The sequence below is a fragment of the Panulirus ornatus genome, chromosome 66 (genome assembly GCF_036320965.1).
Source record: "Panulirus ornatus isolate Po-2019 chromosome 66, ASM3632096v1, whole genome shotgun sequence".
In the NCBI taxonomy this organism is placed as follows: Eukaryota; Metazoa; Arthropoda; class Malacostraca; order Decapoda; family Palinuridae; genus Panulirus; species Panulirus ornatus.
The window spans coordinates 18,308,278-18,324,421 of record NC_092289.1 but is presented as its reverse complement, the minus strand read 5'-3'; the positions used below and the strand labels follow the sequence as shown (position 1 = coordinate 18,324,421).

The 16,144-nt window shown below is 51.5% G+C and overlaps 1 protein-coding gene across 21 annotated transcripts in view; it reads right to left on the bottom strand.

Moving 5' to 3' along the window:
• The window catches only part of pyd (zonula occludens-like protein polychaetoid), a 430,922-nt gene that overhangs the window by 136,272 nt on the left and 278,506 nt on the right, over positions 1-16,144 (bottom strand). The gene's annotated exons all lie outside the window — the stretch shown is intronic.

Sequence of the window (16,144 nt, the reverse complement as noted above, 5' to 3'; positions counted from 1 at the left end):
TCACCCCCACCACCACCCTGGCACATCACGTGCTGTGGTGCCCTCCCCACCAACACCCCAACTTGCCACATTCTCCCCAGAGCAACACACTCACACCTGACGCTTCCATTAACACACACACCCACACACACAAACACACACAAACACACACACACGCCTGCACTTCTCCTCGCGACAAGCTCCGTGCCCCTTCGCAAACAGCCACCACACACCTGACACACACCTGCACTTTGCCTCGCTACACGTGTCATGCCCCACTGGTGACCCGCTATCGTACAGATGCAGTCGTGCAATAAACCCCTCTCTTGTCTGGACACAACTACCACATCACCCCATCTATATACAGGACGTACAGAGGTTAAGCTAAGGTAATCCTGGAATTAAACTTTAACTTCTCTTTCCTTGCCCAATGGCACTTCCCTTCCCCTCCGATCCATCAAGCTGTTGGTACCTGCGTCGTGCTCTGGGCGACCCCCACAGCGGCAGAGTGGATGGTTCGTTCCCCTCCCTCGTGGATTTCGCCATCTTCGCTGACAGTTATATACGCCAGAGCTTCGGCGGTTAAGTGCAGGCGTTATTCTTGTGTTGGGGTGGGGGTAGTGGTGGTGGGAGGAGAGGCCAGACCTTAAATCCCTCGCGCCCTACCGATGCAGAATAGGGCTGAGCTTTAATACCGAATAATGATTTTCTATAAGGGACAAAACCCCTCCTCCCTTGGTTGAGTCCAGGCGATAGTGAGGAGATCAACCCTCTCCCGCCGCTCGCTCTGGAGGACAACCCTCTCCCGCCGCTCGCTCTGAGGGACAACCCTCTCCCGCCGCTCGCTCTGAGGGACAACCCTCTCCCGCCGCTCGCTCTGGGGGACAACCCTCTCCCGCCGCTCGCTCTGGGCGACAACCCTCTCCCGCCGCTCGCTCTGGGGGACTGACTTTACCAAGAGAGGTTATCCCCGGCCAGTAGACCTGGCGATACCTTAAGGGGAGACCCTTAACGTTGAGCGCTGGCACTCCCTTAAGGCGAGACCCTTAACGTTGAGCGCTAACACTCCCTTAAGGGCAGACCCCTTGCTGACGAGAGCACGCGCACACACAGACTGACGGTCGCACCCTTAACGATGATGAGTAATAGCACCCATTTACGGTCGGATACTTAAGAGCTGAGTACAGGGTCCTTAAAATTAAAAAACCTACTTTCAAAGCGTCACCCGCTAGCCAAAGGGGGTGGTCGGGCCCCCAGCGCGTCATCATCATCCCACCAAAACTAAACATCAAAGCTCTGAATACTTCTCTAAATTCCTTGTATGTAATGAGAGATTTCACTCTTTTCCGCAACGTGTAATACAAAATACGAAGGTAAAGCTGAATAATACGTGTAGGATGAGTCAGCATCAACTCTGTTTATTCATTACGTTAACATTTTACAAAGACAGACGATGGCTGTTGTCAGCCGAACGCGACACCAACTCCAGCGAAGACCACCGCCACCAGTTCTAACCACCGCTAGCGAAACACAACTCGAGCATACGACCCGTAACACTATAATTCCCCCAATCAACTCCGGTCGTGGGTAAATACAACGAATCAGTCAACCTCACCGTTCCCCCTCAAAAAAGTTCCGGTAATTTACTCTCGGGGAGTTCGGTAAAGTACTGCGAAGTTCTTCACCTCCTTCCTCCTTCCTCCATTCCCACCAGGTTGCAGTGAAAAATGCTGCGCATTCTCCCAGGGGCTGCACAGAAGCCTGGCCGACCGACGAACACCTCCCCTAACGTGAGCTTGAAAAGACCGCTGGGAGTTCGCAAGGTAATATAAAGGTTTTCTCCACCGCCACAGTAAAGAAGAGAGAGAGAGAGAGAGAGAGAGAGAGAGAGAGAGAGAGAGTTCTCCACCGCCTCAGTAAAGAAAGGAGAGAGAGAGAGAGAGAGAGAGAGAGAGAGAGAGAGAGAGAGAGAGAGAGAGAGAGAGAGAGAACCCCCGCATCATGCAGGAGGACTGTCCCCGAGCGTGCTCCCCCCCCCCCCACCCCCTCCCTCTAGCGCAATCAAATAATAAAAAATGGTCAGTAAAGTTCGGCCTTGTTCCAATGAAACCGCCCCCTCCCCGGGAGCGAAATATTTCCCCCCCAAAGCTTGATAAAGCTTTCCCCAAAATTGTCAATGGCCACTCGACATGACAAACACGCCGTGCGCTGATGGCCCACGCCTGTTTGCACATCGCCAATTAAAAAAAGAAAGAAAGAAAGAGAAAAAAAAAAAAACTCGTCGACTGATACAAATATGTTCTAAAAATGCCTGGCTGGGGCCGCCAAAAAATGGCGGCGGGACGAGTCGATACTTCCTTGGCATCAAGGAGAGTAACGGCAAGATCCGTGGCGCAGAGTGGAGGAACATCTTCAGGCTCGAGTGGAGTAAACTGCAACAACCTCAGCCTCGACTGGAGTAAACTGCAACAACCTCAGCCTCGACTGGAGTAAACTACAACCACCTAAGCCTCGACTGGAGTAATTTACAACCACCTAAGCCTCGACTGGAGTAAACTGCAACAACCTTAGCCTCGACTGGAGTAAACTGCAACAACCTCAGCCTCGACTGGAGTAAACTGCAACAACCTCAGCCTCGACTGGAGTAAACTGCAACAACCTCAGCCTCGACTGGAGTAAACTGCAACAACCTCAGCCTCGACTGGAGTAAACTGCAACAACCTCAGCCTCGACTGGAGTAAACTGCGACAACCTCAGCATCGAGTGGAAAGACGATAACTTTTACCCAGCATGCAGAGGGTGGACAAACAATGTCACACTTCCCTAGCATCGAGTGGAGGGATATATATAACTTCCCTAGCTTCGAGGGGAGGAACGCAACTTCCCTAGCATCTAGGGAAGGGATATATAACTTCCCTAGCTTCGAGGGGAGGAACGCAACTTCCCTAGCATCTAGGGAAGGGATATATAACTTCCCTAGCTTCGAGGGGAGGAACACAACTTCCCTAGCATTGAGGGGAGGGGCCCAAAGGTGGGCTGAGTTAAGAAGGACATAGGTGGGCTGGGTCAGAGTTAAGGCATGGGTGGGCTGGGTTAGAGTAAGGTACAGGTAGGCTGGGTTAGAGTAAGGTACAGGTAGGCTGGGTGGGTGGGTCAGAGTAGTGTGCGAGAGAGCAATGGGATGTGAGCGATCGACGAGTGTACACAGCATGGGAGACTAACACCGAGAAAGAGCGGCCCCACGAGAGTGCGGTGGTCAGCCACGGGCCAACACGGCACAGAAATTCAGGTGGTGGAGGTTATAGTGCCTAGGTACGAGTACCTATGGTCATAGTACCAATGGTTATAGTACCTAGGTTGTTAATACCTACGGTTATAGTATCTATGTACGAGTACCTACGGTTACGGTACCTACGTAAGTAGGTATACATTTACGATTTCGCCGGAATGACCTGGGGTAGCGAGCAGCGAGGGGTGGTGTGGTGTGGGTCAAGGTGTCGGTAGGGAAAGTGGCCCTCCCCCCGTCCGACTCCAGGACTGGCCGTCAGCTGCTACAACACCCCTCCCGTCAACCTACTTGCCTACCTGCTCACCATCCCTCCCTCCTTCTCCCCACCCTAATCACACCCACACTACCCTACTACCTCCCTCACTCTCTCCACCCTACACACCCACACCAGCCTACTTTCTCCCTCCCTCTCTCCACCCTACACACCCACACCAGCCTACTTTCTCCCTCCCTCTCTCCACCCTACACACCTAACCTACCCTACTACCTCCCTCCCTCACTCTCTCCACCCTACACACCCACCCCAGCCTACTACCTCCCTCCCTCACTCTCTCCACCCTACACACCCCCACTACCCTACTACCTCCCTCACTCCCTCCACCCTACACACCCACCCCAGCCTACTACCTCCCTCCCTCACTCTCTCCACCCTACACACCCCCACTACCCTACTACCTCCCTCACTCCCTCCACCCTACACACCCACCCCAGCCTACGCTCTCCCTCCCTCTCTCCACCCAACACCACCCCTAAGCCTACTCCCTCCCTTCCCTCCCTTTCTCCATCCCACGCCCATCACCCAACTCCCTTCCACACCCTACACCTCTCCCTTCCCCCTCCCTGTACTTATAATCCACCCTACAACTCATCCCTACTCCACATGTCATTCTCCCTACATCCCATTTCTACAACAAGCCTCCCCTCAGCGCCTGCCATTCAAACCCCACATCCCACTAACTCCCACTGCCCTCCCCCTCTCTCTCTCTTCCATCCCAAATCACCACCACCCACAAACAGCATTGCCTCGCCCTTTAGTGAGTAACCACTACCACATACCTCCCTTAAAGAGCCCCCCCCCCCTCCGTGCACGCACCCCCTCGATCCCCAACCTCCACATAGCTCCCAGAGCCTGGGGCTCCATCTCCCCCCCCCACCCCATCCCCCCCTCCCCCTCCGCCTCCTTTTACCCAATCTCCCGCCCTGATTACTACTACGCACACTGAACAAGGCTGAACATCATACGCAGTTCCCAGCACCACGGCCCGTGAGTACGTCTCTCTCATTCACCACACCGACCGAGCGCAAGTCACCACCCAGTCACCACACCCCGCTCCTTCCCTGAGAAAACAAGTCTCCCATTCACCACACTCCTGCGAGCGCGCCTCATTCACCACATTCACCTCATTCACGTCTCCCACTCATCATACTTTTACGTGAATACGTCTCATGTCGCCATATATATTCCCATGAGAAAACAGGTCTCCTCACTCGCCACAATCCTGAGACCGTGCCTCACTCACCACACTCCTGCGAGCGTGCCTCATTCACCACACTCCTGAGACCGTGCCTCATTCACCACACTCCTGAGAGCGTGCCTCATTCACCACACTCCTGCGAGCGTGCCTCATTCACCACATTCACCACATTCACGTCTCCCACTCATCATACTTTTACGAGAATACGTCTCATGTCGCCATATATATTCCCATGAGAAAACAGGTCTCCTCACTCGCCACAATCCTGAGACCGTGCCTCACTCACCACACTCCTGAGAGCGTGCCTCATTCACCACATTCACCACATTCACGTCTCCCACTCATCATACTTTTACGAGAATACGTCTCATGTCGCCATATATATCCCCATGAGAAAACAAGTCTCTCACTCGCCACATTCCTGGGAACATAGTCTCCCATTCACCACACTCCCTGGGCAAACAAGTCTCTCACGCACCACATTCCTGGGAACATGTCTCTCATTCACCACATTCCCCCGAGCGAGCTAGCCATGAGAACCATGCATTACGACGACCCCCGCCCGCCGCCCCCCGCCAACGTGATCACAAGACAAGGTCAAGCGATGCGAGTGGTCGACACCCTCGCCAATGCATCCCCCCCCCCCCGGCATACTAACCCCTTGGGAACGACGGGCACGACCCTTGAACACGATCGTAACGTCGTGTTCAAGGGTCGTAACGTCGTGCTCAAGGGTCGTACCATCGTGCTCAAGGGTCGTAACCTCGTTCTCAAGGGTCGAAGCCGTCGTGCTCAAGGATCGTAGCGTCGTTCTCAAGGGTCGTCCCGTCGTGCTCAACGGGTTAAGCGAGAATAAACACATTCCCTCACGGTGGCCTGGAAGAGAGGGAGGGAGGGAGGGAGGGGCGTAGGGGTGAGCTGCCCCAGTGTAGCGGCGGGGCAAGCGTGGGGTGGAGGTGGTGGGGGAGGAGGCAGAGAGGCAGCTAATACTACGGTAGCTGCTGCTGCTGCTGCTGGCCATCGCAGCGGGGGAAGGGTGAGCGGATAGCGTGACGGAGGTGACGATGTCACTCAGGGGAGATACCCGAGGACGATATACATCACCCCAAGGGACGAAAGCCGGCCGGGGACGGTATCGCCCCCGGGGTGATACCGTCCTGGGGAGTATATCAGATGGAGACGGGTGACCGGGGGCGGGCTCCCCGAGCCACGACACACCAGCTGACACCATCCACTGCTCCACTGTGGCTCGGCTGACCGCTCCAACTATCCTGCTGCTGCTGCTGCTGCCCTTACCAAGGACACTCCCACTGGTGCTGCTGCCCTTTCCAAGGACACTCCCACTGGTGCTGCTGCCCTTTCCAAGGACACTCCCACTGGTGCTGCTGCCCTTTCCAAGGACACTCCCACTGGTGCCGCTGCTCTTCCCAAGGACACTCCCACTGGTGCTGCTGCCCTTACCAAGGACACTCCCACTGGTGCTGCCGCTCTTCCTAAGGACACTGGCACTGCTGCAGCGGGTAATGATGTTCGTGAAGACCCAGCTGGAGTGTTCACACCCAGCACAACACCACCCTCCTCTTCCCAGCTCCCTCCATGAGAAAACCTCTTGCTCTTAAAGATGTCTTCCTTCCAGGACCCCAGAGGAAAGCCACACGAAGACACCTTTCTAAAACACACACACACACACACACACACACGCGCGCGCGCGCGCGCGCGCGCGCACCGTCTACCTGTGCAAATAACAATAATCAGCACACTAGCTGTGCCACAGATCACCGCCACACCCCCCAAGCCTCGTCCACGGAGGTATTCTCACTAGCGATCAACGCGCTGATGGCTGTAATTCGCAGAATATTCTACTCGCCCCAACGTCCACCCACCCCTCACCCCCGCGCGCCAGTTTTAGCCCATTTCAACAAAAAAAATGGTTCCCCATCATATGCCTCCATAACTCAGCTGTATTTACGGTCATCAGACGTTCAGAGAGAAGTGTCCATCAACCAGTCCGTGGGTGTATGTTTGCCTTTTGAAAGCAAAAGTGGTCACTCACATTTGCTCTTACCCTCATCGGCCACACAATACCCGCCAGAGGTAAGAACACGGAGACGGCCGCTCCTTTTCTCATTATACTCCAAAACACCGGCGGGCCATTCCTTGCACAACCCACTCCACAACGACCAGAGCTATTCACGTCGACCCAGCCAGTCGCAAAGTGTCCTCCACGCTGATCGCAGTCGACCCCAGCGTGTCACCCTCCGCACCAGCCACTGCAGACAGCCAGTATATGGAACCCTCCATACCACCCACCACAGACAGCGCCACAGCTCGCCTCACCCATGTCAGACTAGCTCTCCGTACATACAAGTGGGTGAAGGGAAGTACCTCACCCAGCAGCCAGTGGATGAAAGGAAGAGTCTTCATCCAGCAGCCAAAGGGGGCAAACCAGCCAGTGGATGAAGAAGGGAACTGCCTCATCCATCATCCTGGGACAGGCCGGGATCCCGGCTCTGGATGAAGTGGGTGAGTGCCTCACTCATCCCAGCCATCCAAGTGGTGGGTGATGCCAGGCCCGGTGGATGAGCGTCAGGCTCGGGGGTGTGCTGCTGGCTCCCGCACCAGCACAGCGGAGCTGAGCGTCCACAGAGGCGCCTCAGTGTGGCACAGTAACTCTACCCATGACTCACCCTCCTAGAATGTGCCCAGACACCGCCACTGTCCTCCACCTCCTAGCCACTGTCCTCCTCCTCCTCCTCCTCTCTCCTCTCTCCTCCTCCTCCTCCCAGCCACTGTCCTCCTACGCCCCACTCCTCCAAGCTCTATCCTTTGAACAAGTTAACTACAAATGACTCACACTGCCTGACTCTATTAAAGGACAACAAAAACAAAAACAAAAAAAAAAAGAATGCCTTTCGAAAGAAACTAATGACTCACGCTACTGCAATCATGCATTAGCAAGACCTCCAGCAGGGCCTTAACATGTAAACGAGGGGACTTCATTGAATCAAAAAAATTTGCATATCCCACAGCCACACGGCTGCAACACAGGGTGGTCAAGCCCTTCTCCATTGTTTGATCAATACAGTGTGACTGGAGAGCCACTGTAACAAATAAACGAATGAATAAATGAATTAATATATGATCAATTAAACTATAAATAATATACCATAAAGCAAACAAAATAAATAAATAAACACACCAATGAATATACAAAATGAATAGCTAGATATGTAAATGAATAAATATATATGAAGAGAATAAATGAATGGATAAATCACTCAATAAAGTCAAGAGAATAAATGAATGGATAAATCAATCAATAAAGTCACTCACGTATCACGCACACATTGCGAATAACTAATCCTTTCAGACACATGACCAGCGACGTCATACGCTTATAACAGCTTAAGCCATGACCAACGGCGTCATACGCTTATAACTGCTTCAGCCACGACCACCGGCGTCATACGCTTATAACTGCTTAAACCATGACCATCGGCGTCATACGCTTATAACTGCTTAAGCCACGACCACCGGCGTCATACGCTTATAATTGCTTAAGCCATGACCACCGGCTATAACTGCTTAAGCTGGATGAATGAGTTGAACATCATCATGCCAACACACACCTCGTCACCTGATGCACATCATTCATGTTGTGCCTGGACGATAAAATCCTCTTTTCTAAATCTAAATCTAAAGACTCAATCAGATTAAATGGAAATAATTCATTTATTTTTTCAGGAGAGAGAATACATCTGAGCTAAGTAGTCCAGTCGGCCCACTTCATATAATAATAATAACAATAATAATAATAACAATAATAATAATAATAATAATAATAATAATAATAATAATTATAATAACAATGATAATAATAATAATAGGCTGAAAACATACAGCGGAAATAAACATACTAAAGACAACAGAAGGTGTGTGTGTGTGTGTGTGTGTGTGTGTGTACTAGGGCGGTACTCGACTAGTTCATGATGATGATATTTAATCACATATCTGTTTACCTTCCCTCCCGCCCGCACAGCGGCACCTCTGTTGTCGACCTCCCGCTTAAGAGGATGGGACAGAGCGACGACCCTTTCAAAGGTTTTTGAGACCTCATAAGCCACTCATACCTTCCAGGGTTGAATGCCGTGGTCTGCTCACACACACACACACACACACACACACACACACACACACACACACAGGCGAGACTGATGAGTGTGTCGTGAAACGCGCAAAGACCATTCAACAACCTTCAATGGCTCTGCCAAAGACCGAAACTAATGGCAGCGTTTGAAATCATTGGACCGAAGTCCTTCGGAGCGGTGACTCCATATATATATATATATATATATATATATATATATATATATATATATATATATATATATATATATATATACATAATTTTGAAAGGAATTGTTCCTCGGGAACTATTCGTTATTTACAAGGCAAACACGAGAGACCTTCAGAAAAAAAAAATTTCCACTAAAACTACGCAGACACGTACAAAAACAAAGAAAACAGGTACTGAGGTTCCGAACTGTCCAAACCACCACCTCCACGTAACGCACCCACTCCGGACGAGGGAACTAACAGTAACTCACTCACCAGGTTATCAGGACCTGTACCTGGCCATCCACGTTCCGTAGGGCACATCCGGGGAGGGGGCGAGGCCCCTGTGTGCCGCGTCCTGCAACGCTGACACAGCCAGGCCGATCAGAGAGGGACAAGAGAACGGCTCGTTTGGCTGGTTACCGAGGCGGCGGCGGTGTGGGGGGATGGGGACACCACACCAAGCCCCCGAGAACCAACGGAGGCCGGTAAATGGAAGACGGATAACACGGAGGATGTTTTCTGAGCTCGGAGAGAGAGAGAGAGAGAGAGAGAGAGAGAGAGAGAGAGAGAGAGAGAGAGAGAGAGAGAGAGAGAGCCACCAACCAGCTAGGGGTACTGTGGCAACATGGGTCAAGCCTGTCTTGGAACATTCAACCAAGTGTGCTTTTGTGCCTCTCTCTTCCTATCCTCCTCCTCCTCCTCCTTCTTGGAGCTTTAACAACCCCACCCACCCACCCACCCCCTCGAGCACGCCACAAGAACCCTGGGGGGGTGTGATGGCCTATGACCTCATCATCATCAAGACTCAGGTCAGAGGTCGAGCCTATTAACTCTTGGGGATTGTACCGCTTGGCACAAAAAGGGAGGGTGGGGGGTTGTAGTAGCACTTGCTGTCAACGACTGTACCGTCGTGGTGAACAGCTGTGCCGTCGTGCTCATTCACGTTCTACCAACCCAAACTGACCTGGGGTTTGGAGGAAGCCCTGGGCGGGTGGGTGCTTGGTCGTAGCGACGATGGTCAAAAAAAAATAATGGGCGAAAGTATCAACGAAAAAATAGGCTCAAGAAAGATGCGGAGGGCGAGCAGTGCTTCGAGGTTGGCCCCCCACCACTCAAAACACCACTGCTCCCTCTCCCGTGGAACTCCAAATCACTCCAGGGACGACAGCTTTGTGCTCAGAGTATACGCTACTCTGTGTGTGTGTGTGTGTGTGTGTGTGTGTGTGTGTGTGTGTGTGTGTGTGTCCTGCTGGAAATAATCCCACCGTAAATCGAGGCACTGAAGTCTGGTACCCTTCCCCTCAATCGGACGTAGGTATCACTGGCTTCATGCAAGAAAAAAAACAGAGGAACATCGACGCGACAGACTGGCCCAAATCCGAGGCGATGAGAGGAGAGAAGACCTGTCCCCCACCGCTCGCCGTCGTAGCATAAACACAAGGTACCATACAAGCCCCTCCGCACGACACAGGTCTTACAGTGCTGGCTACCTCACCTCAGATCCGGGCCTCTCTCTCTCTCCGGACCATTACAAGCGTAAATCGAGATATACTTCTGGCGTCGGCTCTGCAACAAAAAGGAATCCAGTGCTGTATTCTCTTGAGGCGCAGCCTTGAGAGAGAGAGAGAGAGAGAGAGAGAGAGAGAGAGAGAGAGAGAGAGAGAGAGAGAGAGAGAGAGAGAAACACACTCACACGTTCACAATTCTGCAAGGCACGCTTCCCACAAACCGCACTCACAAAATCATTCCATAACGTCTGGACAAAATACATAAAAGACTGCGCAATAACACAGTCTCAATCACAAAATGCCGCGGTGGCGTGTGTATATATATATATATATATATATATATATATATATATATATATATATATATATATATATATATATATATTGGAAAGGTTCACAATTTTGCGCGTGATCAAGATGTTCCTATGAGTCCACGGGAAAAATGAAACACGAAAAGTTCCCAAGTGCACTTTCGTGTAATAATCACATCATCAGGGGAGACACAAGAGAGAAATATAACAGTCAATTGATATACATCGAAGACACGAAGCCAGGACGCCATTTGGTAAACATGCGTATATATATATATAAAATAAGAGAAAGCTGACTTCATCTCTGCGAATACCACTACCCCTGAAACATTTTTTTTTCAACTCGCTCCAGCAAATATTACTCACATTATGGGCCGCCCGCTGATGAAAGTCAAGAGCGCACCACTAGACTTAGTGCTCTCTCAGCGTACCTCATCAGTCAGGCTGAAGAGGGATACGAAGATCTGCAAAGCCCAGGCCTTAAACAGCTTGAGTGATCAGAGAGGAACAATGGGCCATTATTGCCCACGCCGCGCAGTGCACGGTGAGACATTACTTCCACGTCAAAGTACGGTAATTCAGGCGAAGCTTCTACGAATACAAGTTTTCCCCGTATGAAGGTTCAATCAAACCTGAGAAGCACAGCTAGAGTATAGCGTATCCCGCTAGTGTAGCGTATCCTGATAGTGTGGCGTATCCCGCTAGCGTAGCGTATCCTGATAGTGTATCGTATCCTGCTGGCGTAGCGTATCCTGCTAGTGTTACCCTGGTCAGCGGGATGGCCTCACCGCTACATAACTGCCAGTAGTTACTCCACCTCCAGATATACGACAGGTGTCAGTGCGACTCTCTGGTGCTCAGGGTGTACACTCTATGTCTCGAGGATCTCACGGGGCTTAACTGTAAAAGATATTTTCTTCGTGTGATTCTTAGAACCAATGTTTTCCTACAGCTGGCTGGCAACGGGGACACTGAAAGGATTGGGGATGCACAACCTGCAGGGTAAAAGCTTTCCGGCCCCCCCCCCCCTTTTGCCCATAAAAGTATGTGATGCTCGGGGTCTGAAAACCTGGCCTTTGACCTGACCCCCCTCAGGATTAAGTCAGAGGCCAAAGCCATCACACTTAAACGTAGTGCTTTTGTGCTCAAGGGTCGTATAGTCGTGCTCAGGGGTTGTACAGCCGTGCTCGAGGGTCGTATATTGTTGCTCAATGGTCGTCCAGTCGTGCTCGAAGGTCGTACAGCCGTGCTCGAGGGTAGTCCAGTCGTGCTCGAAGGTCGTACAGCCGTGCTCGAGGGTAGTCCAGTCGTGCTCGAAGGTCGTACAGCCGTGCTCGAGGGGGTTGTATAATCGTGCTCAAGGGTCGTCCAGACGTGCTCGAAGGTCGTACAGCCGTGCTCGAGGGGGTCGTATAATCGTGCCCAAGGGTCGTCCAGTCGTGCTGAAAGGTCGTACACAACGAGAACCAAAAGACCTCCTGACAACCACCTCACATACATTACAACCAGGTGGACAACCAGCCCTGATCAACTCATGTGTCTTACTTATCAATTTCACTTGCAGAGATGTAGTAAGTAAAGTGGTACTTATTGCCAGAGAGGCGTCTAGCCCACAATCCAACGCAGGTGGGCTGGCTGAATGGTCCGCCCAGGTCCCTACTTGGTGTGTCTACACACACACAAAAAGACGGACAGACATAAACTGGTCGACAGTTATTCAAACAAATATAAAGCAACACACAAACACACACACACACACACACACACACACACACACGCGCGCGCGCACGGATAAAGGTACAAATTCATATATATATAAATATATATCACCTCACGAACGATCATCCATCTATTCTTAGCCGCCAATCTGGATCTCCTCCTTCCCCATCCCCCCCACACAACTCACCCAGCCCACACAGACAGACACCCACCCACCCCGCTGCCCACCACGGGCGCTTACTGTAACAACACAAGGCCGCTTTCACTGGTAGCTCGCTCGCATTGCCGCCCAGCCTGGTCGGCAGCAGTGAGCGACGCTTGGAGGGCAGACGGCGCGGCGTGTCACTTTCCCGGCCACTTAGTAACTTGTGGCCAGCAGCAGCCGTGAGAGAGAGAGAGAGAGAGAGAGAGAGAGAGAGAGAGAGAGAGAGAGAGAGAGAGAGAGAGAGAGAGAGGCAGCTCCAGCAGGTTACTACATCCTCCGACCCCCACCGCAAACCCCCCACACTCGCGTCCACAAACAGGCAGCTGATACGACCTGTTTCCTCCCTCCAAGTGTCGAAATCGGGGATCGATTCTACTCCGCTGAATTGAAAGATCACTGGTCTGACATCACGTTAAATATATATATATATATATATATATATATATATATATATATATATATATATATATATATATATATATATATATATATTGGAAAGGATCACAATTTTGCGCGTGATCAAGATATTCCTATGAGTCCACGGGGAAAATGAAACACGAAAAGTTCCCAAGTGCACTTTCGTGTAATAATCACATCATCAGGGGAGACACAAGACTCATAGGAGAATATATATATATATATATATATATATATATATATATATATATATATATATATATATATATATATATATATATATTCATATCTGACCTGCATTATATTTCTGAAATTCCTGGACCAATTATCACCATTTCGTATCTAGATACCTCATGTAACTCGCCGCGCTGGTTCCGCACGGCGCAGCGGAGGCATTTCGTAAATACTGCGACATTCGCCCAGTGTCGCTGGTGCTAGTCACCGAGGGAGGCAGTGTTACACCAACGTAGGATTGCGGTTTCTGTTGTTGTTTTCCCCGTCTTGCTACACTCCTACGTCGGCCGACCGAGACCAGGGACACAGCACCCACTTAAACACACCACCTTACCTCTCCCAACCATTATGGTTCCCCCTGACTCCTTCATGTCTTCCAGAATCCGCTTCTGTTTTCGCGTTGATATTTTTCCCTCCCTCACACATAACCTCATCCCTTCACTCCCAGGGCACGTCCATGCACACACTACCATGGCTGGAGGTCTTCCCTCACACAACCTCATCCCTTTAGTCCCAGGGCACGCCCATGCACACACTACCATGGCTGGAGGTCTTCCCTCACATAACCATCACCCCTTCACTCCCAGGGCACGCCCATGCACACACTACCATGGCTGGAGGTCTTCCCTCACATAACCTCATCCCTTCACTCCCAGGGAACGCCCATGCACACACAACCATGGCTCCAGGTCTAGACCAGTAACGCCAACGTTCATCCTCAACTCTTGTGAAAAAAAAGAATTCATTTTTCAAAAGTATCATAAAAAAAAAGAAATAATGATATACTATCCCTCGTCTTTGAAGCATGGACGGTTGGAGGAACAGTGGGGAGGAAAAGAGATGAAGAAAACATGAGCAGTGGAAGGAAGGATATGCGCCCCGGGGATTCGAAGACTTTTGAGAGAGAGAGAGAGAGAGAGAGAGAGAGAGAGAGAGAGAGAGAGAGAGAGAGAGAGAGAGAGAGAGAGAGAGAGAGAACAGCAACTCGGGGGAGAGCGGAGAGGTACAGATTACCCTACCTCCCAAGCTTCGCTTGAAAACGCCAAGCAGTTCCGACAGAGGAGGAGGAGGAGGAGGAGGAGGCTCCTCGACCCAACCATGGGACCAGGAATGTGGGTGAAACAACGCCCCTCCTCTCACGCAGCACCCTCAGTAGAAAAAAAAAAATCCCCAAGAGAGCCCCTGAGTACACACACACACACACACACACACACACACACACACACACACACACACACACACACGCCGCCCCTCCCGCCCTACCGTGATGAGGAATTATAGGACGAGGAGAAATGCCTGGGACCTGAAATACCAGTTTGTTCATGAGGGGGTCCCGCTCCTGGTGGCGAGCCAAGACCCACAGACGGTTGGCTGGAGGGGTGAGGGAAGGGGTAGCCAAGCTTAAACTCCCAGAGAGGGTCGAGAAAAGGAAAGGGAAAGGCCGTCGCAAAGCTGGAACGCTGCCCCCGCCTGGGCCCAAAGACACCTGGAGCAACTGCTATGATTGAGGGAGGAGCAAAATTGTGGCGAGGTCCACGCCCGCCAGCAGGTAACTGTCACTCGTCGTCGACAGCGTCGACAGCAGCTGTTGCAGCACCAGCGCCGCCGCCAACAGCACCCGAAACAGCAGCAGAAGCAGCAGTAACATATCAAGCGTCAATCACGAGAGGGCCACAAACAATTCCAGTTTGCATACTAATACCATCTCTTTGTCCTGGCTCATTACGTGTTGATTTCCACGAAGCCCATATGGACACATATGTCCGTAATTACGTATTAATACGTGGATGTACGCATCTAAGCAGCTCGTCTAGATACGCAGGTGGGAGGCCTATGTGCGAAGAACAGGGCGCGGCAGTGGAGGAGGAGGAGGAGGAGGAGGAGGTGGTGGTGGTCTAGCTGGGCGGGGCGGACTGGGCGTCAGAGGTTAGAGGGCGGACGAGGTCGGGCGGGGCGAGGCGGGGCACAGTGGGCGTCAGAAGCCGGAGGGACAGGCAGCGAAGGGCGTGAGGCTGGCCATATGCCGCGCCACAGAACAAGGGGACTGCTTCACCTAAGGGCACCTCACTGGCTCTCGGCTTCATTCCACACACACACACACACACACACACACACACACACGGCCATCTATCTTCCGCCCAACACTTACTATTCGTATCCTATCCAGGCCACATACATAGCCACACACATTGTCAAATCTGTGTCATCCACCAACCCATACACGAGACATGAACCGAGAATCAAGGACAGACAGAACCGACTTAAGAACAGACAGAACCGACTTAAGAACAGACAGAACCGACTTCAGAACAGACAGAACCGACTAAGAACAGACAGAACCGACAGAACCGACTTCAGAACAGAGAGAACCGACTCGAAAATGGACAGAGGGGTGGTCGCACGGGTCCCTCCTCCTATAACACCATGTAATACTCACAAAACACCTAACTACACTTCCCTAGCTAATCGCGTAATGATCACGAAGTACCCAACTACCCTTCCTTAGCCAATCACCTTAGATCGGACACATCATAACACCGAGACTAACGGCTGCTGTCCCAACGGTGGCCCACGGACGGACACAGCGGCAAGGGGAAAAAAAAAAACTCCCAGCAAAGCTGACACCCATTACCAACACCTGCATCCAACCAAGGTGAAGCCTCCTCCCC